The 22,588-nt window shown below is 45.4% G+C and overlaps 14 non-coding genes across 14 annotated transcripts; 7 read left to right on the forward strand and 7 right to left on the reverse strand.

The window, feature by feature from the left end:
- Positions 1-371: 371 nt before the first annotated feature.
- On the reverse strand, positions 372-464 carry trnar-ucu (transfer RNA arginine (anticodon UCU)). Its single transcript has 2 exons — positions 428-464; positions 372-407 (listed from the first exon to the last, which is right to left on the reverse strand). It is a non-coding gene; the product is annotated as a tRNA-Arg (tRNA).
- A 248-nt stretch (positions 465-712) lies between these two features.
- On the forward strand, positions 713-785 carry trnav-uac (transfer RNA valine (anticodon UAC)). Its single transcript has one exon. It is a non-coding gene; the product is annotated as a tRNA-Val (tRNA).
- Positions 786-2,085: 1,300 nt separating this feature from the next.
- On the reverse strand, positions 2,086-2,178 carry trnar-ucu (transfer RNA arginine (anticodon UCU)). Its single transcript has 2 exons — positions 2,142-2,178; positions 2,086-2,121 (listed from the first exon to the last, which is right to left on the reverse strand). It is a non-coding gene; the product is annotated as a tRNA-Arg (tRNA).
- A 248-nt stretch (positions 2,179-2,426) lies between these two features.
- On the forward strand, positions 2,427-2,499 carry trnav-uac (transfer RNA valine (anticodon UAC)). Its single transcript has one exon. It is a non-coding gene; the product is annotated as a tRNA-Val (tRNA).
- Positions 2,500-3,802: 1,303 nt separating this feature from the next.
- On the reverse strand, positions 3,803-3,895 carry trnar-ucu (transfer RNA arginine (anticodon UCU)). The gene is made up of 2 exons: positions 3,859-3,895; positions 3,803-3,838 (listed from the first exon to the last, which is right to left on the reverse strand). It is a non-coding gene; the product is annotated as a tRNA-Arg (tRNA).
- Positions 3,896-4,143: 248 nt separating this feature from the next.
- On the forward strand, positions 4,144-4,216 carry trnav-uac (transfer RNA valine (anticodon UAC)). The gene has a single exon. It is a non-coding gene; the product is annotated as a tRNA-Val (tRNA).
- Positions 4,217-5,515: 1,299 nt separating this feature from the next.
- On the reverse strand, positions 5,516-5,608 carry trnar-ucu (transfer RNA arginine (anticodon UCU)). The gene is made up of 2 exons: positions 5,572-5,608; positions 5,516-5,551 (listed from the first exon to the last, which is right to left on the reverse strand). It is a non-coding gene; the product is annotated as a tRNA-Arg (tRNA).
- Positions 5,609-5,856: 248 nt separating this feature from the next.
- trnag-ucc (transfer RNA glycine (anticodon UCC)) lies at positions 5,857-5,929 on the forward strand. Its single transcript has one exon. It is a non-coding gene; the product is annotated as a tRNA-Gly (tRNA).
- Positions 5,930-7,231: 1,302 nt separating this feature from the next.
- Positions 7,232-7,324, reverse strand: trnar-ucu (transfer RNA arginine (anticodon UCU)). Its single transcript has 2 exons — positions 7,288-7,324; positions 7,232-7,267 (listed from the first exon to the last, which is right to left on the reverse strand). It is a non-coding gene; the product is annotated as a tRNA-Arg (tRNA).
- A 248-nt stretch (positions 7,325-7,572) lies between these two features.
- Positions 7,573-7,645, forward strand: trnav-uac (transfer RNA valine (anticodon UAC)). Its single transcript has one exon. It is a non-coding gene; the product is annotated as a tRNA-Val (tRNA).
- A 1,303-nt stretch (positions 7,646-8,948) lies between these two features.
- trnar-ucu (transfer RNA arginine (anticodon UCU)) lies at positions 8,949-9,041 on the reverse strand. Its single transcript has 2 exons — positions 9,005-9,041; positions 8,949-8,984 (listed from the first exon to the last, which is right to left on the reverse strand). It is a non-coding gene; the product is annotated as a tRNA-Arg (tRNA).
- A 248-nt stretch (positions 9,042-9,289) lies between these two features.
- trnag-ucc (transfer RNA glycine (anticodon UCC)) lies at positions 9,290-9,362 on the forward strand. Its single transcript has one exon. It is a non-coding gene; the product is annotated as a tRNA-Gly (tRNA).
- Positions 9,363-10,666: 1,304 nt separating this feature from the next.
- trnar-ucu (transfer RNA arginine (anticodon UCU)) lies at positions 10,667-10,759 on the reverse strand. The gene is made up of 2 exons: positions 10,723-10,759; positions 10,667-10,702 (listed from the first exon to the last, which is right to left on the reverse strand). It is a non-coding gene; the product is annotated as a tRNA-Arg (tRNA).
- A 248-nt stretch (positions 10,760-11,007) lies between these two features.
- trnav-uac (transfer RNA valine (anticodon UAC)) lies at positions 11,008-11,080 on the forward strand. Its single transcript has one exon. It is a non-coding gene; the product is annotated as a tRNA-Val (tRNA).
- The last annotated feature ends 11,508 nt before the right edge of the window (positions 11,081-22,588 follow it).

The following is a 22,588-nucleotide window of genomic DNA, read 5'->3' on the forward strand; positions in this document are numbered from 1 at the left end:
CCCTCTCTGCCCAAGGTGTGGTTCAAACTGGCTCAGCAGCCACTCACACCTCTGTGCCTCAGTACCTAAGCTGTGTTTATTGCTTCCTGTCAGGACGGCCAGTGTGTTCTTAACCTGTTGCTGCTTGTGCCCTGTTCGTCGTCTGCATGAGGCGATCGGCAGTGCTCGCGGAACAAAAGAGATGGGGGCGCTTCAAGGGCTTGGCGGTTGTGCTTCGACCAAAGCCATCTTCTTAGCACGTTATAAGACTCTCAGTTGCATCCAGTACACACCATAAGGAGAAACACGTTCCACAGCAGAGGGATGACACTTCTACTTGAAATGCGAGCTCTTTCAGAAAGAACAAGCTCAATATAAATTACTGCAAGAGTCAACTCTGGTGGGACTCGAACCCACAACCTTTGAATGCCTTCACATACTCCACGTCTAGAAGTCCAATGCACTATCCATTGCGCCACAGAGCCACTGTGCACCTGACCTTTCACCCGAACCTTTAACCCTACCGTTCTGTGACATCACCAGTTACTTCGGAATTCTACACATTCCTGTATCCACGGCACGGAGGACAGTGACCAGATCTGAAGCAGGAAAATCAGAAACAACAGACGGTGATAGGGAGGAGGATCAGCTGGAATACCGATCGTATTGTACACTGTCACAAGAGGGGTTCCCGTGCGGATCCTATTCCTTCTGGAAGCAGACTCTGTCCTGAGGTTCCATAGTGTAGTGGTTATCACGTCTGCTTTACACGCAGAAGGTCCTGGGTTCGATCCCCAGTGGAACCAAGATCTTTGCTCCTCCTAACCCCGTCCCACGAAAGCCATCGCGTCCTTCCTTTAACGTGATGAGTAAAATAGTAAAGATGTCTCTACCATGAAATACTTGCAGCCTTAATGGTGTCAGAGCAAGGTGATCGCTCGGACGTGGTCTACTCCTGCCTCGTGTACGACTGCGCTTCCTAGCAAACACAAAGGGGATGCTGGTCTTCCTCAACTTTTCCACAGTTCCTGTTCATCTCCCAGAATCACCAATGCACTCACTGACTAGAACAAAACAATATCACACGAGTTCCCCTTTTATGTTCTAAGTACATCAACATTCACTATTACCCCAAGACACACAAAACCAGCATCTGCAGCCCCAAAAGATACTTCCAAGGGCCACAATGGATTCCCACGGGTCAGCAGTCCTTTTAGGTAACAAAGAGAGGGCGTTAGAAAGTCTTTGACGCTACAAAGAAGAGCAGCTGCACATAGAAGAGGGATGCCACACATCCAATTTCCCAAATCTCTCTTTGGGCTATGTGGGGAGTCCTCCTGCAGGCTGCACCACACATTCCCCTCATTTCAATAGCGGTTCGCCGGGCCAGTTTCTATGGTCCTTGCCTAGAGCTAATCAAAGTCTCTGCACAGTACCTCCATTCCACTGCCAATGGCTCGCGTGATCTGCAGTTCCTGGACCCATGGTTCCTCTCCTGTGTGGTCTCGCAGCCTGCGGTTTCCCTTGCGCTGCCTGTCCTGGGTCGAGGGCTTTGCGGAAAGAGAGAGTGCCCCTCTATTCAGGCTTCGATCTTCTTAGCCCTTCCGTTAGCCACTCCCCCCCCCACCCAGGGGGTTTTCCGCTGCTTATCAGGAGGAGGCTTGGGTCGTTTGAGAACTGGGAGTATGCAGACCTCAGGTGTTATGGGCCCTATCACTTCTTTGTTTCCTGCCCCCTCCCTCTCTGCCCAAGGTGTGGTTCAAACTGGCTCAGCAGCCACTCACACCTCTGTGCCTCAGTACCAGCTGTGTTAATTGCTTCCTGTCAGGACGGCCAGTGTGTTCTTAACCTGTTGCTGATTGTGCCCTGTTCGTCGTCTGCATGAGGCGATCGGCAGTGCTCGCGGAACAAAAGAGAAGGGGGCGCTTTTAGGGCTTGGCGGTTGTGCTTCGACCAAAGCCATCTTCTTAGCACGTTAGAAGACTTTCAGTTGCATCCAGTACACACCATAAGGAGAAACACGTTCCACAGCAGAGGGATGACACTTCTACTTGAAATGCGAGCTCTTTCAGAAAGAACAAGCACAATATAAATTACTGCAAGAGTCAACTCTGGTGGGACTCGAACCCACAACCTTTGAATGCCTTCACATACTCCACGTCTAGAAGTCCAATGCGCTATCCATTGCGCCACAGAGCCACTGCACACCTGACCTTTCACCCGAACCTTTAACCCTACCGTTCTGTGACATCACCAGTTACTTCGGAATTCGACACATTCCTGTATCCACGGCACGGAGGACAGTGACCAGATCTGAAGCAGGAAAATCAGAAACAACAGACGGTGATAGGGAGGAGGATCAGCTGGAATACCGATCGTATTGTACACTGTCACAAGAGGGGTTCCCGTGCGGATCCTATTCCTTCTGGAGGCAGACTCTGCCCCGAGGTTCCATAGTGTAGTGGTTATCACGTCTGCTTTACACGCAGAAGGTCCTGGGATCGATCCCCAGTGGAACCAAGATCTTTGCTCCTCCTAACCCTGTCCCACGAAAGCCATCGCGTCCTCCCTTTAACGTGATGAGTAAAATAGTAAAGATGTCTCTACCGTGAAATACTTGCAGCCTTAATGGTGTCAGAGCAAGGTGATCGCTCGGACGTGGTCTACTCCTGCCTCGTGTACGACTGCGCTTCCTAGCAAACACAAAGGGGATGCTGGTCTCCCTCAACTTTTCCACAGTTCCTGTTCATCTCCCAGAATCACCAATGCACTCACTGACTAGAACAAAACAATATCACACGAGTTCCCCTTTTATGTTCTAAGTACATCAACATTCACTATTACCCCAAGACACTCAAAACCAGCATCTGCAGCCCCAAAAGATACTTCCAAGGGCCACAATGGATTCCCACGGGTCAGCAGTCCTTTTAGGTAACAAAGAGAGGGCGTTAGAAAGTCTTTGACGCTACAAAGAAGAGCAGCTGCACATAGAAGAGGGATGCCACACATCCAATTTCCCAAATCTCTCTTTGGGCTATGTGGGGAGTCCTCCTGCAGGCTGCACCACACATTCCCCTCATTTCAATAGCGGTTCGCCGGGCCAGTTTCTATGGTCCTTGCCTAGAGCTAATCAAAGTCTCTGCACAGTACCTCCATTCCACTGCCAATGGCTCGCGTGATCTGCAGTTCCTGGACCCATGGTTCCTCTCCTGTGTGGTCTCGCAGCCTGCGGTTTCCCTTGCGCTGCCTGTCCTGGGTCGAGGGCTTTGCGGAAAGAGAGAGTGCCCCTCTATTCAGGCTTCGATCTTCTTAGCCCTTCCGTTAGCCACTCCCCCCCCCCACCCAGGGGGTTTTCCGCTGCTTATCAGGAGGAGGCTTGGGTCGTTTGAGAACTGGGAGTATGCAGACCTCAGGTGTTATGGGCCCTGTCACTTCTTTGTTTCCTGCCCCCTCCCTCTCTGCCCAAGGTGTGGTTCAAACTGGCTCAGCAGCCACTCACACCTCTGTGCCTCAGTACCTAAGCTGTGTTTATTGCTTCCTGTCAGGACGGCCAGTGTGTTCTTAACCTGTTGCTGATTGTGCCCTGTTCGTCGTCTGCATGAGGCGATCGGCAGTGCTCGCGGAACAAAAGAGAAGGGGGTGCTTCTAGGGCTTGGCGGTTGTGCTTCGACCAAAGCCATCTTCTTAGCACGTTAGAAGACTCTCAGTTGCATCCAGTACACACCATAAGGAGAAACACGTTCCACAGCAGAGGGATGACACTTCTACTTGAAATGCGAGCTCTTTCAGAAAGAACAAGCACAATATAAATTACTGCAAGAGTCGACTCTGGTGGGACTCGAACCCACAACCTTTGAATGCCTTCACATACTCCACGTCTAGAAGTCCAATGCGCTATCCATTGCGCCACAGAGCCACTGCGCACCCGACCTTTCACCCGAACCTTTAACCCTACCGTTCTGTGACATCACCAGTTACTTCGGAATTCTACACATTCCTGTATCCACGGCACGGAGGACAGTGACCAGATCTGAAGCAGGAAAATCAGAAACAACAGACGGTGATAGGGAGGAGGATCAGCTGGAATACCGATCGTATTGTACACTGTCACAAGAGGGGTTCCCGTGCGGATCCTATTCCTTCTGGAAGCAGACTCTGTCCTGAGGTTCCATAGTGTAGTGGTTATCACGTCTGCTTTACACGCAGAAGGTCCTGGGTTCGATCCCCAGTGGAACCAAGATCTTTGCTCCTCCTAACCCCGTCCCACGAAAGCCATCGCGTCCTTCCTTTAACGTGATGAGTAAAATAGTAAAGATGTCTCTACCGTGAAATACTTGCAGCCTTAATGGTGTCAGAGCAAGGTGATCGCTCGGACGTGGTCTACTCCTGCCTCGTGTACGACTGCGCTTCCTAGCAAACACAAAGGGGATGCTGGTCTCCCTCAACTTTTCCACAGTTCCTGTTCATCTCCCAGAATCACCAATGCACTCACTGACTAGAACAAAACAATATCACACGAGTTCCCCTTTTATGTTCTAAGTACATCAACATTCACTATTACCCCAAGACACACAAAACCAGCATCTGCAGCCCCAAAAGATACTTCCAAGGGCCACAATGGATTCCCACGGGTCAGCAGTCCTTTTAGGTAACAAAGAGAGGGCGTTAGAAAGTCTTTGACGCTACAAAGAAGAGCAGCTGCACATAGAAGAGGGATGCCACACATCCAATTTCCCAAATCTCTCTTTGGGCTATGTGGGTCCTCCTGCAGGCTGCACCACACATTCCCCTCATTTCAATAGCGGTTCGCCGGGCCAGTTTCTATGGTCCTTGCCTAGAGCTAATCAAAGTCTCTGCACAGTACCTCCATTCCACTGCCAATGGCTCGCGTGATCTGCAGTTCCTGGACCCATGGTTCCTCTCCTGTGTGGTCTCGCAGCCTGCGGTTTCCCTTGCGCTGCCTGTCCTGGGTCGAGGGCTTTGCGGAAAGAGAGAGTGCCCCTCTATTCAGGCTTCGATCTTCTTAGCCCTTCCGTTAGCCACTCCCCCCCCCACCCAGGGGGTTTTCCGCTGCTTATCAGGAGGAGGCTTGGGTCGTTTGAGAACTGGGAGTATGCAGACCTCAGGTGTTATGGGCCCTATCACTTCTTTGTTTCCTGCCCCCTCCCTCTCTGCCCAAGGTGTGGTTCAAACTGGCTCAGCAGCCACTCACACCTCTGTGCCTCAGTACCTAAGCTGTGTTTATTGCTTCCTGTCAGGACGGCCAGTGTGTTCTTAACCTGTTGCTGCTTGTGCCCTGTTCGTCGTCTGCATGAGGCGATCGGCAGTGCTCGCGGAACAAAAGAGAAGGGGGCGCTTCTAGGGCTTGGCGGTTGTGCTTCGACCAAAGCCATCTTCTTAGCACGTTAGAAGACTCTCAGTTGCATCCAGTACACACCATAAGGAGAAACACGTTCCACAGCAGAGGGATGACACTTCTACTTGAAATGCGAGCTCTTTCAGAAAGAACAAGCACAATATAAATTACTGCAAGAGTCGACTCTGGTGGGACTCGAACCCACAACCTTTGAATGCCTTCACATACTCCACGTCTAGAAGTCCAATGCGCTATCCATTGCGCCACAGAGCCACTGCGCACCTGACCTTTCACCCGAACCTTTAACCCTACCGTTCTGTGACATCACCAGTTACTTCGGAATTCTACACATTCCTGTATCCACGGCACGGAGGACAGTGACCAGATCTGAAGCAGGAAAATCAGAAACAACAGACGGTGATAGGGAGGAGGATCAGCTGGAATACCGATCGTATTGTACACTGTCACAAGAGGGGTTCCCGTGCGGATCCTATTCCTTCTGGAAGCAGACACTGTCCTGAGGTTCCATAGTGTAGTGGTTATCACGTCTGCTTTCCACGCAGAAGGTCCTGGGTTCGATCCCCAGTGGAACCAAGATCTTTGCTCCTCCTAACCCCGTCCCACGAAAGCCATCACGTCCTTCCTTTAACGTGATGAGTAAAATAGTAAAGATGTCTCTACCGTGAAATACTTGCAGCCTTAATGGTGTCAGAGCAAGGTGATCGCTCGGACGTGGTCTACTCCTGCCTCGTGTACGACTGCGCTTCCTAGCAAACACAAAGGGGATGCTGGTCTCCCTCAACTTTTCCACAGTTCCTGTTCATCTCCCAGAATCACCAATGCACTCACTGACTAGAACAAAACAATATCACACGAGTTCCCCTTTTATGTTCTAAGTACATCAACATTCACTATTACCCCAAGACACACAAAACCAGCATCTGCAGCCCCAAAAGATACTTCCAAGGGCCACAATGGATTCCCACGGGTCAGCAGTCCTTTTAGGTAACAAAGAGAGGGCGTTAGAAAGTCTTTGACGCTACAAAGAAGAGCAGCTGCACATAGAAGAGGGATGCCACACATCCAATTTCCCAAATCTCTCTTTGGGCTATGTGGGGAGTCCTCCTGCAGGCTGCACCACACATTCCCCTCATTTCAATAGCGGTTCGCCGGGCCAGTTTCTATGGTCCTTGCCTAGAGCTAATCAAAGTCTCTGCACAGTACCTCCATTCCACTGCCAATGGCTCGCGTGATCTGCAGTTCCTGGACCCATGGTTCCTCTCCTGTGTGGTCTCGCAGCCTGCGGTTTCCCTTGCGCTGCCTGTCCTGGGTCGAGGGCTTTGCGGAAAGAGAGAGTGCCCCTCTATTCAGGCTTCGATCTTCTTAGCCCTTCCGTTAGCCACTCCCCCCCCCACCCAGGGGGTTTTCCGCTGCCTATCAGGAGGAGGCTTGGGTCGTTTGAGAACTGGGAGTATGCAGACCTCAGGTGTTATGGGCCCTATCACTTCTTTGTTTCCTGCCCCCTCCCTCTCTGCCCAAGGTGTGGTTCAAACTGGCTCAGCAGCCACTCACACCTCTGTGCTTCAGTACCTAAGCTGTGTTAATTGCTTCCTGTCAGGACGGCCAGTGTGTTCTTAACCTGTTGCTGCTTGTGCCCTGTTCGTCGTCTGCATGAGGCGATCGGCAGTGCTCGCGGAACAAAAGAGAAGGGGGCGCTTTTAGGGCTTGGCGGTTGTGCTTCGACCAAAGCCATCTTCTTAGCACGTTAGAAGACTCTCAGTCGCATCCAGTACACACCATAAGGAGAAACACGTTCCACAGCAGAGGGATGACACTTCTACTTGAAATGCGAGCTCTTTCAGAAAGAACAAGCACAATATAAATTACTGCAAGAGTCGACTCTGGTGGGACTCGAACCCACAACCTTTGAATGCCTTCACATACTCCACGTCTAGAAGTCCAATACGCCATCCATTGCGCCACAGAGCCACTGCGCACCTGACCTTTCACCCGAACCTTTAACCCTACCGTTCTGTGACATCACCAGTTACTTCGGAATTCTACACATTCCTGTATCCATGGCACGGAGGACAGTGACCAGATCTGAAGCAGGAAAATCAGAAGCAACAGACGGTGATAGGGAGGAGGATCAGCTGGAATACCGATCGTATTGTACACTGTCACAAGAGGGGTTCCCGTGCGGATCCTATTCCTTCTGGAGGCAGACTCTGTCCTGAGGTTCCATAGTGTAGTGGTTATTACGTCTGCTTTACACGCAGAAGGTACTGGGTTCGATCCCCAGTGGAACCAAGATCTTTGCTCCTCCTAACCACGTCCCACGAAAGCCATCGCGTCCTTCCTTTAACGTGATGAGTAAAATAGTAAAGATGTCTCTACCGTGAAATACTTGCAGCCTTAATGGTGTCAGAGCAAGGTGATCGCTCGGACGTGGTCTACTCCTGCCTCGTGTACGACTGCGCTTCCTAGCAAACACAAAGGGGATGCTGGTCTCCCTCAACTTTTCCACAGTTCCTGTTCATCTCCCAGAATCACCAATGCACTCACTGACTAGAACAAAACAATATCACACGAGTTCCCCTTTTATGTTCTAAGTACATCAACATTCACTATTACCCCAAGACACACAAAACCAGCATCTGCAGCCCCAAAAGATACTTCCAAGGGCCACAATGGATTCCCACGGGTCAGCAGTCCTTTTAGGTAAGAAAGAGAGCGCGTTAGAAAGTCTTTGACGCTACAAAGAAGAGCAGCTGCACATAGAAGAGGGATGCCACACATCCAATTTCCCAAATCTCTCTTTGGGCTATGTGGGGAGTCCTCCTGCAGGCTGCACCACACATTCCCCTCATTTCAATAGCGGTTCGCCGGGCCAGTTTCTATGGTCCTTGCCTAGAGCTAATCAAAGTCTCTGCACAGTACCTCCATTCCACTGCCAATGGCTCGCGTGATCTGCAGTTCCTGGACCCATGGTTCCTCTCCTGTGTGGTCTCGCAGCCTGCGGTTTCCCTTGCGCTGCCTGTCCTGGGTCGAGGGCTTTGCGGAAAGAGAGAGTGCCCCTCTATTCAGGCTTCGATCTTCTTAGCCCTTCCGTTAGCCACTCCCCCCCCCCACCCAGGGGGTTTTCCGCTGCTTATCAGGAGGAGGCTTGGGTCGTTTGAGAACTGGGAGTATGCAGACCTCAGGTGTTATGGGCCCTATCACTTCTTTCTTTCCTGCCCCCTCCCTCTCTGCCCAAGGTGTGGTTCAAACTGGATCAGCAGCCACTCACACCTCTGTGCCTCAGTACCTAAGCTGTGTTAATTGCTTCCTGTCAGGACGGCCAGTGTGTTCTTAACCTGTTGCTGCTTGTGCCCTGTTCGTCGTCTGCATGAGGCGATCGGCAGTGCTCGCGGAACAAAAGAGAAGGGGGCGCTTCTAGGGCTTGGCGGGTGTGCTTCGACCAAAGCCATCTTCTTAGCATGTTAAAAGACTCTCAGTCGCATCCAGTACACACCATAAGGAGAAACACGTTCCACAGCAGAGGGATGACACTTCTACTTGAAATGCGAGCTCTTTCAGAAAGAACAAGCACAATATAAATTACTGCAAGAGTCGACTCTGGTGGGACTCGAACCCACAACCTTTGAATGCCTTCACATACTCCACGTCTAGAAGTCCAATGCGCTATCCATTTCGCCACAGAGCCACTGCGCACCTGACCTTTCACCCGAACCTTTAACCCTACCGTTCTGTGACATCACCAGTTACTTCGGAATTCTACACATTCCTGTATCCACGGCACGGAGGACAGTGACCAGATCTGAAGCAGGAAAATCAGAAGCAACAGACGGTGATAGGGAGGAGGATCAGCTGGAATACCGATCGTATTGTACACTGTCACAAGAGGGGTTCCCGTGTGGATCCTATTCCTTCTGGAGGCAGACTCTCTCCCGAGGTTCCATAGTGTAGTGGTTATCACGTCTGCTTTCCACGCAGAAGGTCCTGGGTTCGATCCCCAGTGGAACCAAGATCTTTGCTCCTCCTAACCCCGTCCCACGAAAGCCATCGCGTCCTTCCTTTAACGTGATGAGTAAAATAGTAAAGATGTCTCTACCGTGAAATACTTGCAGCCTTAATGGTGTCAGAGCAAGGTGATCGCTCGGACGTGGTCTACTCCTGCCTCGTGTACGACTGCGCTTCCTAGCAAACACAAAGGGGATGCTGGTCTCCCTCAACTTTTCCACAGTTCCTGTTCATCTCCCAGAATCACCAATGCACTCACTGACTAGAACAAAACAATATCACACGAGTTCCCCTTTTATGTTCTAAGTACATCAACATTCACTATTACCCCAAGACACACAAAACCAGCATCTGCAGCCCCAAAAGATACTTCCAAGGGCCACAATGGATTCCCACGGGTCAGCAGTCCTTTTAGGTAAGAAAGAGAGCGCGTTAGAAAGTCTTTGACGCTACAAAGAAGAGCAGCTGCACATAGAAGAGGGATGCCACACATCCAATTTCCCAAATCTCTCTTTGGGCTATGTGGGGAGTCCTCCTGCAGGCTGCACCACACATTCCTCTCATTTCAATAGCGGTTCGCTGGGCCAGTTTCTATGGTCCTTGCCTAGAGCTAATCAAAGTCTCTGCACAGTACCTCCATTCCACTGCCAATTGCTCGCGTGATCTGCAGTTCCTGGACCCATGGTTCCTCTCCTGTGTGGTCTCGCAGCCTGCGGTTTCCCTTGCGCTGCCTGTCCTGGGTCGAGGGCTTTGCGGAAAGAGAGAGTGCCCCTCTATTCAGGCTTTGATCTTCTTAGCCCTTCCGTTAGCCACTCCCCCCCCCCCACCCAGGGGTTTTTCCGCTGCTTATCAGGAGGAGGCTTGGGTCGTTTGAGAACTGGGAGTATGCAGACCTCAGGTGTTATGGGCCCTATCACTTCTTTGTTTCCTGCCCCCTCCCTCTCTGCCCAAGGTGTGGTTCAAACTGGCTCAGCAGCCACTCACACCTCTGTGCCTCAGTACCTAAGCTGTGTTAATTGCTTCCTGTCAGGACGGCCAGTGTGTTCTTAACCTGTTGCTGATTGTGCCCTGTTCGTCGTCTGCATGAGGCGATCGGCAGTGCTCGCGGAACAAAAGAGAAGGGGGCGCTTCTAGGGCTTGGCGGTTGTGCTTCGACCAAAGCCATCTTCTTAGCACGTTAGAAGACTCTCAGTCACATCCAGTACACACCATAAGGAGAAACACGTTCCACAGCAGAGGGATGACACTTCTACTTGAAATGCGAGCTCTTTCAGAAAGAGCAAGCACAATATAAATTAGTGCATGAGTCGACTCTGGTGGGACTCGAACCCACAACCTTTGAATGCCTTCACATACTCCACGTCTAGAAGTCCAATGCGCTATCCATTGCGCCACAGAGCCACTGTGCACCTGACCTTTCACCCGAACCTTTAACCCTACCGTTCTGTGACATCACCAGTTACTTCGGAATTCTACACATTCCTGTATCCACGGCACGGAGGACAGTGACCAGATCTGAAGCAGGAAAATCAGAAACAACAGACGGTGATAGGGAGGAGGATCAGCTGGAATACCGATCGTATTGTACACTGTCACAAGAGGGGTTCCCGTGCGGATCCTATTCCTTCTGGAGGCAGACTCTGTCCTGAGGTTCCATAGTGTAGTGGTTATCACGTCTGCTTTACACGCAGAAGGTCCTGGGTGCGATCCCCAGTGGAGCCAAGATCTTTGCTCCTCCTAATCCCGTCCCACGAAAGCCATCGCGTCCTTCCTTTAACGTGATGAGTAAAATAGTAAAGATGTCTCTACCGTGAAATACTTGCAGCCTTAATGGTGTCAGAGCAAGGTGATCGCTCGGACGTGGTCTACTCCTGCCTCGTGTACGACTGCGCTTCCTAGCAAACACAAAGGGGATGCTGGTCTCCCTCAACTTTTCCACAGTTCCTGTTCATCTCCCAGAATCACCAATGCACTCACTGACTAGAACAAAACAATATCACACGAGTTCCCCTTTTATGTTCTAAGTACATCAACATTCACTATTACCCCAAGACACTCAAAACCAGCATCTGCAGCCCCAAAAGATACTTCCAAGGGCCACAATGGATTCCCACGGGTCAGCAGTCCTTTTAGGTAACAAAGAGAGGGCGTTAGAAAGTCTTTGACGCTACAAAGAAGAGCAGCTGCACATAGAAGAGGGATGCCACACATCCAATTTCCCAAATCTCTCTTTGGGCTATGTTTGGAGTCCTCCTGCAGGCTGCACCACACATTCCCCTCATTTCAATAGCGGTTCGCCGGGCCAGTTTCTATGGTCCTTGCCTAGAGCTAATCAAAGTCTCTGCAGGGTCAGCAGTCCTTTTCGGTAACAAAGAGAGGGCGTTAGACAGTCTTTGACGCTACAAAGAAGAGCAGCTACACATTGAAGTGCCCTATTAATTCTTTGTTTCCTGACAACTCCCCCTCTGCCCAAGGTGTGGTTCATTCTTTCTCAGCAGCCACTAGCACCTCTGTGCCTCAGTACCTAAGGTGTGTTAATTGCTTCCTATCAGGATGGTCAGTTTGTTCTTAACCTGTTTCTAATTGTGCCCTGCTGATTTTTTTTGTCTGCATCAGAAAACTTGATGTGTAAAATCTTGGGGTGGAGGCATACATTTCACAATCCTGGGTACTAACGCAACTTAATTAATCACAGCCTGTTCCTCCTTCTACAGTTTGCATTCTGTGACAATCTCATATTCAACCTTTACTCAGTGCGGTATGAGGTTTGATGTAATCTGTATTGACGGGAAACTGTATTTTAAGGCCCACTGCCTGATGCCCTTACATTTCACTTAGGCGATCATTAGTGATCGCAGAAAAAAAGAGAAGAAGGCACTTTTAGGGCTGGGGTCTTGGGTTTGCGCAGCCGAGTGGATTTTTAGGTTTCAGTGGGGTGGATTCGAATTCCACCGGTTCCAGAGCGCATTGCATATCATAGGATGTGTTTTAAAGCAACATCATAGCAAGATATCAGGAACAAGAGAGGCACGTAGAATCTTCTAAAAGGAGGGCTTCTACACCAGGGAGGCTTTACGTTTCTTAGGTCTTTCAGACTCTTCTGGGCATTTTCTAAACTGCTGGTTAGATGACGCGAACAAGCTATCTAATCACCAGGAATGATCCACTCAAATGCCAAAGTAGTGCATGGTAGTAGGTGATGGGGCAGAGAAGAAAAAAAGAACACTCCACAAAACTAAGCAGTCAGTAAAACAGTTTTTATTTGATTTCAGTTTGCCTCCCGACCTTTCTCTATTATGTCTTTAAATAAAATAAATGCAGTCTGACTATACCACCCTCAATACAGGTGAGGTAACTTTTTCTTATAATGCTCAGGTTCTTTTACTCCGCTGACCCATACTAATTCACAGCCAAGACACCAACTTGACTTAATCAGACATGTACTCAATTCAGATACACCAAACAACTCCAGCTTAGACTAAGAAGCCAATGCTTAAAATAAGATAGCGAAACAATCCACTTGCTCCTGAAGGACTGAATGCGTCGACCAAATCCATTTGTTGAGCACCTTAGAAGACGCATCAAGTGCACACCATAAGGAAAAAGGCAAGAAACAGCAGAGAGGTAACACTTCTACTTGAAATACAAGCTCTTTAAGAAGAGCAAAGACACTGCAAGTTAGTGCAGAAAGTAACCCTTGGGGGATTTGAACCCACAACCTTTAGATGCCTTGTTATATCAATTTTCAGAAATCTAATGAGCTATTCATTACACTGCAGAGCAATGCCCTTCCTTGTTTTTCACCTGACCTTTTAACCTTACAATTCTGTGACGTCACCAGTTACTTTAGAATTCTGTAAGCAGTTTTAATGTCTGCTTTTGACGCAGAAGAGCCTGTTCAATCCCTGGTGTGAGCATGTTTGTTGCTCGTCTTAACATTTTAATTCCTTTTTCATCTCCACTGTCCAATCACATTACATCACAATCAGATGCTGATTAGTTCTTGAATAAAAAGATAAGAATCATTAGTGTACCGCAGGGTTAGTGTGGCCCAGTGGCCAAGTTTGCTAGTTTTGATGCTTTAGTTCCTTCAAGTTAATGGGTTGGAATCCAACCACTGCCAAAGCACATTGCAATGCAAAGAAGCATTTTAATGACACTGTGCAGAAAAACTTATGAAAACAGAAAAAAGCCTGAAAGAAAGAAATCTTTTACACTCGTGAAAGCATGCAAATTTTGCATTTGTTAGATTACACATGTAATAATAATAATTCCTTACACGTATATAGCGCTTTTCTGGACACTCCACTCAAAGTGCTTTACAGGTATTGGGGATGCCCCTCCACCAATGTGCAGCATCCACCTGGATGATGTGACCGCAGCCATAGAGCACCAGAACGCTCCCCACACATCAGCTATCAGTGGGGAGGAGAGCAGAGTGAAGAAGCCAATTCATAGATGGGGATTCTTAGGGGGCCATGATTGGTAAAGGCCAATGGGACGCAGGAGTTCCACCCCTATTCTTTTCAAGAAAAGCCCCAGGATTTTTAATGACCACTGAGAGGCAGGACCTTGACTTTACAACTAGTCTAAAGAACAGCGCCATTTTACAGTATAGTATCCCGCTCACTATACTGGGCCATTAGGACCCACACAGATCGCAGGGTGAGCACCCCCCCGCTAGCCACACTAAAACCTATTCCAACAGCAACTAGCTTTTTCCAGGAAGTCCCCCATTCAAATACTGACTAGGCTCACAACGGCTTAGGTTTAGGGGGTTGCCATTTGTGAGATGCAGGGTGATATGGCTTCTGGCGTTTACAGTACTCTATATAACTCTTCAAGGCTTTTAAAACATCTTGAACAAATTTTCTCATCACCAGAAATTATGCTTTCAAACACAGTTAGTATTGGAAGGTTGTATTTGCTCCTAACAAGTTCCAGATTTTCCAATTTCCTATGACAAAAGTTTAAGAGAGATTATCGCTCTCTACAGACAACAAAAAAAAACACAAGAAACACAAGGGACATGTGTATGTATTGTGAGTCCAAGTTGGGCAGCACACACTTAAGGGTCTTTGCTGCAAGTGGATCCCCAATTTCACCACACCCCTTTCAGACCACTGGGCAAATTTTCTGCTCTACCATTGGAGCTAATTCTCCTTTTCATGTACTCTCCTCTGAGAGTAGTGCTGTATATGGCCCCCTCCGGGCCTCTCTTCCATAGTAATACACTAAATGAGAGCCTTTTGGACTTTTTTACCTGCCTTGTTATTGTTTTTGACACATTCCATCTAAAAAACAGTTCAGCTGAGGGTCTCTAACCCCTATTATTTGCAGTTCCCAAAGCCCAGAGACCAGTCCGCCCAAGCTACACAACCCTTGACCAGTCCCCTGTACCAGTTCCACTCACAGACTGTTTTGTCACTGTCTCAGCCCTGGCCTGTCACATGGACTTAGGTCATCATGGTATGGACAGATGTCTTATGGGAATAGGAGTTCCACTGCTACTAAGTCCCTCATGGGTAGTATCAGTGCCAGCATACCCTTCAATTTTGTGTCAGTTTTACAATATCTGTGCTGGTGTGACAGATGCACACCAAGCTCTGTCAGTGTCCAGGTTCTGCAGTGTCCTCACTGCCATAGCATCCACAGGCTAGGACTCTGGTACCTTCTGGTATCTCCAGAACCATAGCAGACACCTACCTCTATGGGCAGCACACAGCACACAATTTACAGACTTCTGAGCCTTGGCTCGGCAAAGTCTTTACCTTTTGTGGTACATACCCACCTCTCTTGGTCTTTGACCTGAGTTTAACAAAAAAGTTTCAAGGAGAAATTCTTATATGCTACAAAGTCCTATCTGTTCTGTTCTATATCATGTCCTATAAAAGAAAATCCAACATGTTTCGCCATTTCCAAATCTGTTTAGTCTTGTTATCTAGGTATGCTTCCTTCTGTCTCCCTGAGGAAGAAAGGCAGCACAGTCCTTCGGTTGTCTGGAACATCCTTTTCAGTCTCCAGAGTCCTACACAACTTGTTCTTTTGTACTCCGTGGATAAGCTCTACAAAAATACAGGATAGAAAAAGAAAAGAGCCCCCATGTCTCCTTGCTCCAACCTCTGAAATCTACTCTTCAGTGGCCAAAGCTTATATATCCCCTCTCAGACCAGAACTCTAGGGTTTGAATAAGTGGCCAGGGTCTCAAGGTGATCACAACAGGTAAGGAGTAAAGGGGAGACAGGCATCTTTCAAACCAAATAACTGTTAATGATCAGGAGGCACAGAGCATTGTCCCAGCTTCTCCAGGATAATCAGGTAGGATGCCTGGAAGGAGGTATCAATGAAATACTGATCACACTGTACACTGCCTCACTACGTTAGTGCATTGTAATGTGCAGGGCAATATGTACAAATTGCAAATACCTAACAATGAATTATCTGATTACAAATATTGACAGTAGTATAGCAATGCACTGTAATATTGGTTGAAATCATAAGTGACAACAAAGGCAAACGCTGAGCTTGGATGAAAAGTGGACTGTGGAAAAAGTGTTTACCCCAGTCTAAGTAGGCATGAGAAGTTCAGTTAAGTCAGTTTACTCTGATAATATACACAATATGTGGTGACAGTAGCCCAGGCAGCAGGAAGTGAATGTGTCAAACCAGTTTCTTAGTATCTGAGAAGAACAGACAATGCTCTTCTGGATCTGAAGAGGTTTGTCTAAATGTAGGAGAGCTGAAGAGCCTTGATAGTTGTAACAGTTTATTAAGTATAGTTGTATAGCTATAGTTGTTGTTAAGGATTGTTGTAACAGTTTGTTAAGCACTGGAAGTCTCAGGACATTCAAAGACATGACAGAGAACTAGTGTTTAAAGGTTTTATGCTTCTCTGCAACTTTGAACCTGGTGATTTGTGGTAAGCTTCCCCAGGTTGTCTGAGAGATCAAAATAATGTGTCAACATAAACACTCAAACACACACTTAGATCCTCTTCTCGCTCTAAACTTCCCCATTTGTTCTTAAAGTTTGTGTTTTCTACTGTCGTGGAATTTTATCGAAGAAGAGCCAGGAGAGGTATTCTCATTCACTCAGTAAGGTCTTTATTCATATTGCAATATGGGAAAAAGGCATAACCCGTCTGTGCAGAGAAGTGAAAGCTGATTCAAAAGCAAGCAGGGAGAGCCCTTGTTTTATATATTTTTTAAGCTGATGCAACACTTCAAGGACAGGCAAAGCAGTAATTTTCCATTCCTTATAGGTTTCTGCTTTAAGCAAAAAAGAGAAGCTATTCAAATAGTTTCTCATACTCCCTTCTTCAAGCAGCAGAGATAAACATTATTAAAACATCCCGTGCCCTTGACGTGTTGGGTGCTTTCACACTTTGTTCTAAGTATCCAGCTGCTTCTGCAGCACAGCTCTGTCCGTAAACAACATTTTTAGGATAAAACACCTTTTCTCAGTAACTTTCCATTACACTACCTACATAACTAAGTGCATTTGTCTATACTAACAATAATCTGTCAGGTGTTTGACCAGTCTTGAATTTTATCAAAAAAAAATATTTTCATTTGCCACTTCTGTGGTACATGCAAATCCTCTTAATCAGGTGTCATCTGAAAAGTTGACTAGTTTAATAACTATCCATATCCATATCAAAATCCATATCTTTGGCATACATTAGGAATTAGCAGAGGTCTTTGTACATATCCCTGTGGTACATATCCCTCACCCCAATTTGAGCATTCTTCATTTATCTTTTTCCTTTATCTACATCTCCTGGTTTCGATTTCAGTCAATTTTTTGTGTGTCATTGGAGGAAAGCCTCAGTTGATGCATTTAACTATGACTAAACTTTTGGGAATAATTTCATTCCATTCATATATTTTTATTTACAGAATCAGGTACACACAGAAAGTAGAGTACTTTACTTTATAAGAGTATAAACTTATTTTTCGTATGAGAAAATGCAATCTGCTATAGAGTAATTTATTTGGTTACTATGAACCAAAAGACAATACAGTAAATCCTAAAATCTTACAAATGCTTATATGAAATGAGGCAATAAAAAACAGAAAGCAAGACTGTTATGACCCCAAGTGTCTAGGGGTAAAGGGGTGTAACATTTAGGATGGATTTGGATGCAGGTGGATTTCTGGTGAGGGACTTAGCAAGCGTGACAACAAGTTTGGTGCAAAAAGGATTTATTTTAAAGTGAATACGTGAGTGGTACGTAATAGGACACAATAACACACAGGGAAAGGGAACTAGCATGGTGCAAAGAAAAGAAAATAACAAACAAAATGGAGCTGGCTAATAAAATGAGGGGAAGCTGACCTAACTACAAAACAAAACCGAAGCACTCGGTCTTCTGTGTCTTCTAACACCCTAGCTAAACCTTCAGTAACTACTCAAAACCATACAAGACAAAAGGCACTCACCCTCCCTAAATTAGTGTTGCTAATACAAAGATCAACTACATGTGTACAATGTACCAAACAACCTAAACTAACCCTTAACACAAAAGTTCACACAAATACACAAGTGACTATGAATATAAATAAGGGAAAACAAAAGAAGACACAAGGTATAGGGTACAAAGGAGCACAGAGGTTGATATAACATTTTTGGACAAGGTAATGGTGAAATAAAGGAAAATACAAACAAACAAAAGTACAAGGAGAAAAATACAAATCAATAAAGCTGAATCTATACGAAAACACACACAAAGCGAAAGGAACGAAAACAGAGAAGCAAAGCAGAAGCAATACACATAATCACGAATACAAATTGCTATCCCAATATGTTCGGTAGGTATTGTAAATGCAAATGGTTGGTGTATGTGACTCTCTTTTCGTTCTCAGTAAATAAAATTTACTGTAATAAACATGTGACCATCTTACAACAAAATTATAGTTGTTGTTCAACACAGTAACCATAACATTTAGAAAACATTCTCTTTTAATGCATTTCAGAAATTAAAAGTCACTGCAGCAACTTTGACGTCTTGCCTGTTCTTGGCATCTTCTTCCTTTAATTTTTTCTTCTGCTGTAAAATGCTGCTCAATTGGATTTTAATCTAGAGATCGGCTTGGCCAGTCTAAGACATTCTAACATTTTTCTGATAATATATAATATAATGTTTTTTAGCTCAAGTGAGCCATGTATGATATTATCTCCTCCATGCCTCTCTTGGTCTCATATGTCCATTAAACATCATTCCAATGTTTTGTCTTAGTGTTTCCAACCAATCAGTACTACTGTAATAGTTTTAAATCATGTGATATATCCTTCTGCTGTCTTACTTTTCTAGGAACTTTGGTTTTAATAATAATAACTTTTATCTATAAAGCGACTTTCCAAACTCAAAGATGCTGTACGTACTGAGTAAACAAAAAGACAAAAAAAGTACCAAAGAAATAAATAAACAAGAGCATACAGGTTTTTATTGATGTGAGCGATCGGACGTAAACCTGGAATGTGTTGACAAGCTGCTGAGGAGGCAGCTTCAATTCGAAAGAAACTAACAGAATTTCTCAACAGCAAATCCAGACTTTGCAAGAGCTTCATTTAGATTATAGGAAAAACAGTTACGTTACATTACAGAACTTTTCTATTAGCAAAAAGAGGATCAGTGGGAGATGCTCCTTGAAAGATGAGAAGCTGAAGATAATGGAGTAGAGGTCCTTAAGGGCTGATGTAGAAAAGGCTTAAATTGGTCATACGCAGATCTTATTTTACATTAATTTTACATTTGAGAAGAGGTGGAAGGATGGAAAACATTTTAAGGAAGTCCAGTAGGAACTGAGGGTGTGAGGTGCAAATATAGATAGAGTAGTATTTTACATCAGCTGGAGGTAGTGATGGAAAGGGCGATACAGGGGAATACAAGATCTGAATAAGGAGGACCTGGATGGGGATCTTGTTAGAATCCAGGGATAATATCCTAAACTTTGAAAACATGAAAGAGAAATCAGAAATATTATTGAAATTACATACAGGGATGTGAGCTGCACCAATTAGAAATTATTCTTAAGAGAAAGCCTTTAGGATGACTGAGGAGTTTCATGATAAGTTTAGAAGATGTTTCTTTGTAAAGTATAAATGGCAACATTATATGAATTAATAAGCATTCATTGTTTCCAATTGTGGCCCCAAAAGAAGCATCTATGAAAACTGGAAACTGAATAAAGAGGAGCAATGATAAGAAGGAGAGAGCTGCAGCTGTAAAAAACTTTTCGGAAAGAAGATTCATCATAAAAAACAACTCATTCCATTTTTTAAACTAAGCACCACCACCAAGTTTTACCTCAAATTGCAAAGTAGGAGTGGGGTAAGGATCACACTAATGATGCAAGTTTGAGAAGATGTGAACTAAAAGGTATAGCCTGCATGGCATAGTTTAGGTGGCCCAGCAGAGACAGAAGTTCCTTACGTGCAAAATGTAACTGTCAGCAAGGTGGGAAAATACAATGGGATGCAGTCACGAGGAAGGTAGGATACCAGTCAGAGCTGGGGATGAAGTGATGGCATCAGGAGCAGCAGGGGCTCTTTTTGAACTTTTCTGCGTGGCCCGATGAATGTGAGGAGAGGCTCAGTCGGTCAGCAGGCCGACTCTTTGTACCTGATTAGATGACATCATCAGGTGATGCACAAGTTTACTGGAACCCCAGGATTTGTTTGTTGGACACCTTTGATAGGTAAAAAGCTGCAACTCTCCTAGTTGTATATCGTGATCAGATTTTGGGTTAAAGGAGAGTATGATGAGGGTTTTGCTAAATCCAGTTAACAAAGGCAGGAAAGGTCTCATCCACTTTAATACATGATCTGCAAACGTCACACTACGTTTGTGTTCGTCCAGAGCAGCCTGAGTTTGCAGGAGAAATAAAAGAAGGGCTGTGAGGCTGGATTTTTTTATGGTGACTGGATGACAATGGCAAATTCCGGTCTTTGGAAAGGTGTGGAATCTTTGAAAGTGACTGGGGGATAAGGCTGGATGAGGTTAAAAAACGAATGACTGAGATGGCAAAACAGCAGATGAAGCACCTGCAGGTACAGGGAAAACGTGGATTATGATTGAGATCCAAAAATATTCATTGGAACAGCAAGCTGGAATATCCATTGCAAAGTGAAAATAAACAGCAGTGTTAATAAAGGTAGGGAAAAACAGAGTTGCAGAAAGATGCATCTCAATGAGAGAAGGGGATCGTGTACAGTATTTCTAGTATTTTAGCTGCGATGATGTCACGAGTGATTGTGAATGACTGGCAGCTGAGACTGAATTGGTGCTACAGCTATTTAATAGCTCTGAATTTTAAATGTATTTGCATCTTTCGATACTGTGTTGATGATTAAAATACTGAAGGAATGGAAATGGTTATAATCCCTCCCGAACTTTCATTATAAACTCCATTTACTGATACAACATTGTTCTTTTGGTCCCAGCAGTTAACCCATTTCCTGTCACCATTTACCAAAGGGACACAAACCCACCTAGTGCACAGATGAAGAGCTCTGGTAACTCCTTTGTAAGCTGAGGGTCTGAGTCAAAAAGCCAAAGAACTCAATGGTCATTGATTATTAATTTGGCTCAACCTTTTATCAAAAGTGACTTCATATGCACAGTCTGCAACTGTACTGTAAGCAACTGTGTTGCTAAAGGGTACAACAGTAATGCTCCTCCTGTGATCTGAACCCACAACTTACCAGTTATTAGTCCATTGCATGGATTATTAGTTCAGTCCTGCATAGATGGTGCTACAGCTATTTAATAGCTCTGAATTTTAAATGTATTTGCATCTTTCGATACTGTGTTGATGATTAAAATACTGAAGGAATGGAAATCTAAAAGATTTTAATTCATTAACAGTCAGTTTAATGCCCTGCCACATGCTAGTGAAGTAATCAACAATGCTCAGTCTTAGTTGCAGTAAAATACTGCAGGGCTGGATGCTATCGTATGCTAAAGAGGTGCTCTAAGCAGTAATCATTCACTTTGACATTAAACAGCTTTCACTGTTTATTTTCAGCTTCTGTGTGTTATGTCAGATAATAATCAACTGTTTCCATATAGTTCAGATGGTAATATAATGATTTACACCTTAACAGCACTTAGTGCCGAAAACCACAACTTCCTGCAGTGACTATGGTTTTACTTTTGAAAGGTTAAATGGTATCAATGCAGGACTCAATTCACTATTTGCAACGGATTACTTTTAACAGGAGTGAAATTTGGAAGAAACGCGGTGCTTGTACACCACAACAGCCTTAGTTTGTGACTAAGAACCAAATTCAGGCTCAGAGTTCTCACTGATCTGCTATCACGTTTCTTGTGCCTCAATGGATTAATTACTGGTTATTTGACTCACATGTTCCAAGAGTCTGACTTTTAGACTTTGAAGAACACAAAACTAATGTTGTTATTCTCTTTTTCACGCAAGAAGTTTCAACTATATAACAAATATGAATAATTGTAAAGGTTGGAACTTTACATTTAAATGAAATATTACATTTGTGATACTGAACATTATCATTGTGAGACAGGTCATGGTCAGAACCCTTTAGCCAATATCTGTTTTAGTCTTAAAGTAGGAGTTATCTAACTTGTGCATAAACTTTGGGACACCACATTGCTCGATCCGCTCAAACTGCTTTTTAGGAACTTTGCTATCACAGCTCACCAAAGATATGAAAAGGATCCTTTAAACCATAGTTGTATAATGTCTTTATGACCTTTATAAATGTTGATTTCCAAAGCATTCTAATTTGACACTTCTGCTGAATATTTGCCTCTAGATCAGGTCAGGGATTTGCAAAACACATTGAATATTCTTACAGGCTAAGGTAGTGAAAATGGAGGTGTCTGTAGGAGTCTAGACACAATGGGTAATACCTACTGTAACCTAGTGTTGCTCCACTTCCACTTCTATTTTCCAGAGCTTCAAACCAAGAGATGTTTACTTAGTTGTGCTCAGTGTGAGATATACCAGTCAAAATAATCTTCTGGTTTACCTTAGTTATTTAAGTTCTGGGTAAATGGTTAAGTGTCAATCAACAGTCCAGACATATGAGATCAGATCAAGACAGAGAAAGGAGGGAAAAAAGAGAAGACCATGAGGGAAATACAGACTGCAAGAGAGAGATGAGACAAGAGCAGACAGAACTTAAAGCATGTGCCAGGCAAAAGTTCCTCGTTCGACAACATCCAAAAACACCCAATTGAAACAAAGT

This window comes from Lepisosteus oculatus, chromosome 15, assembly GCF_040954835.1.
Source record: "Lepisosteus oculatus isolate fLepOcu1 chromosome 15, fLepOcu1.hap2, whole genome shotgun sequence".
In the NCBI taxonomy this organism is placed as follows: Eukaryota; Metazoa; Chordata; class Actinopteri; order Semionotiformes; family Lepisosteidae; genus Lepisosteus; species Lepisosteus oculatus.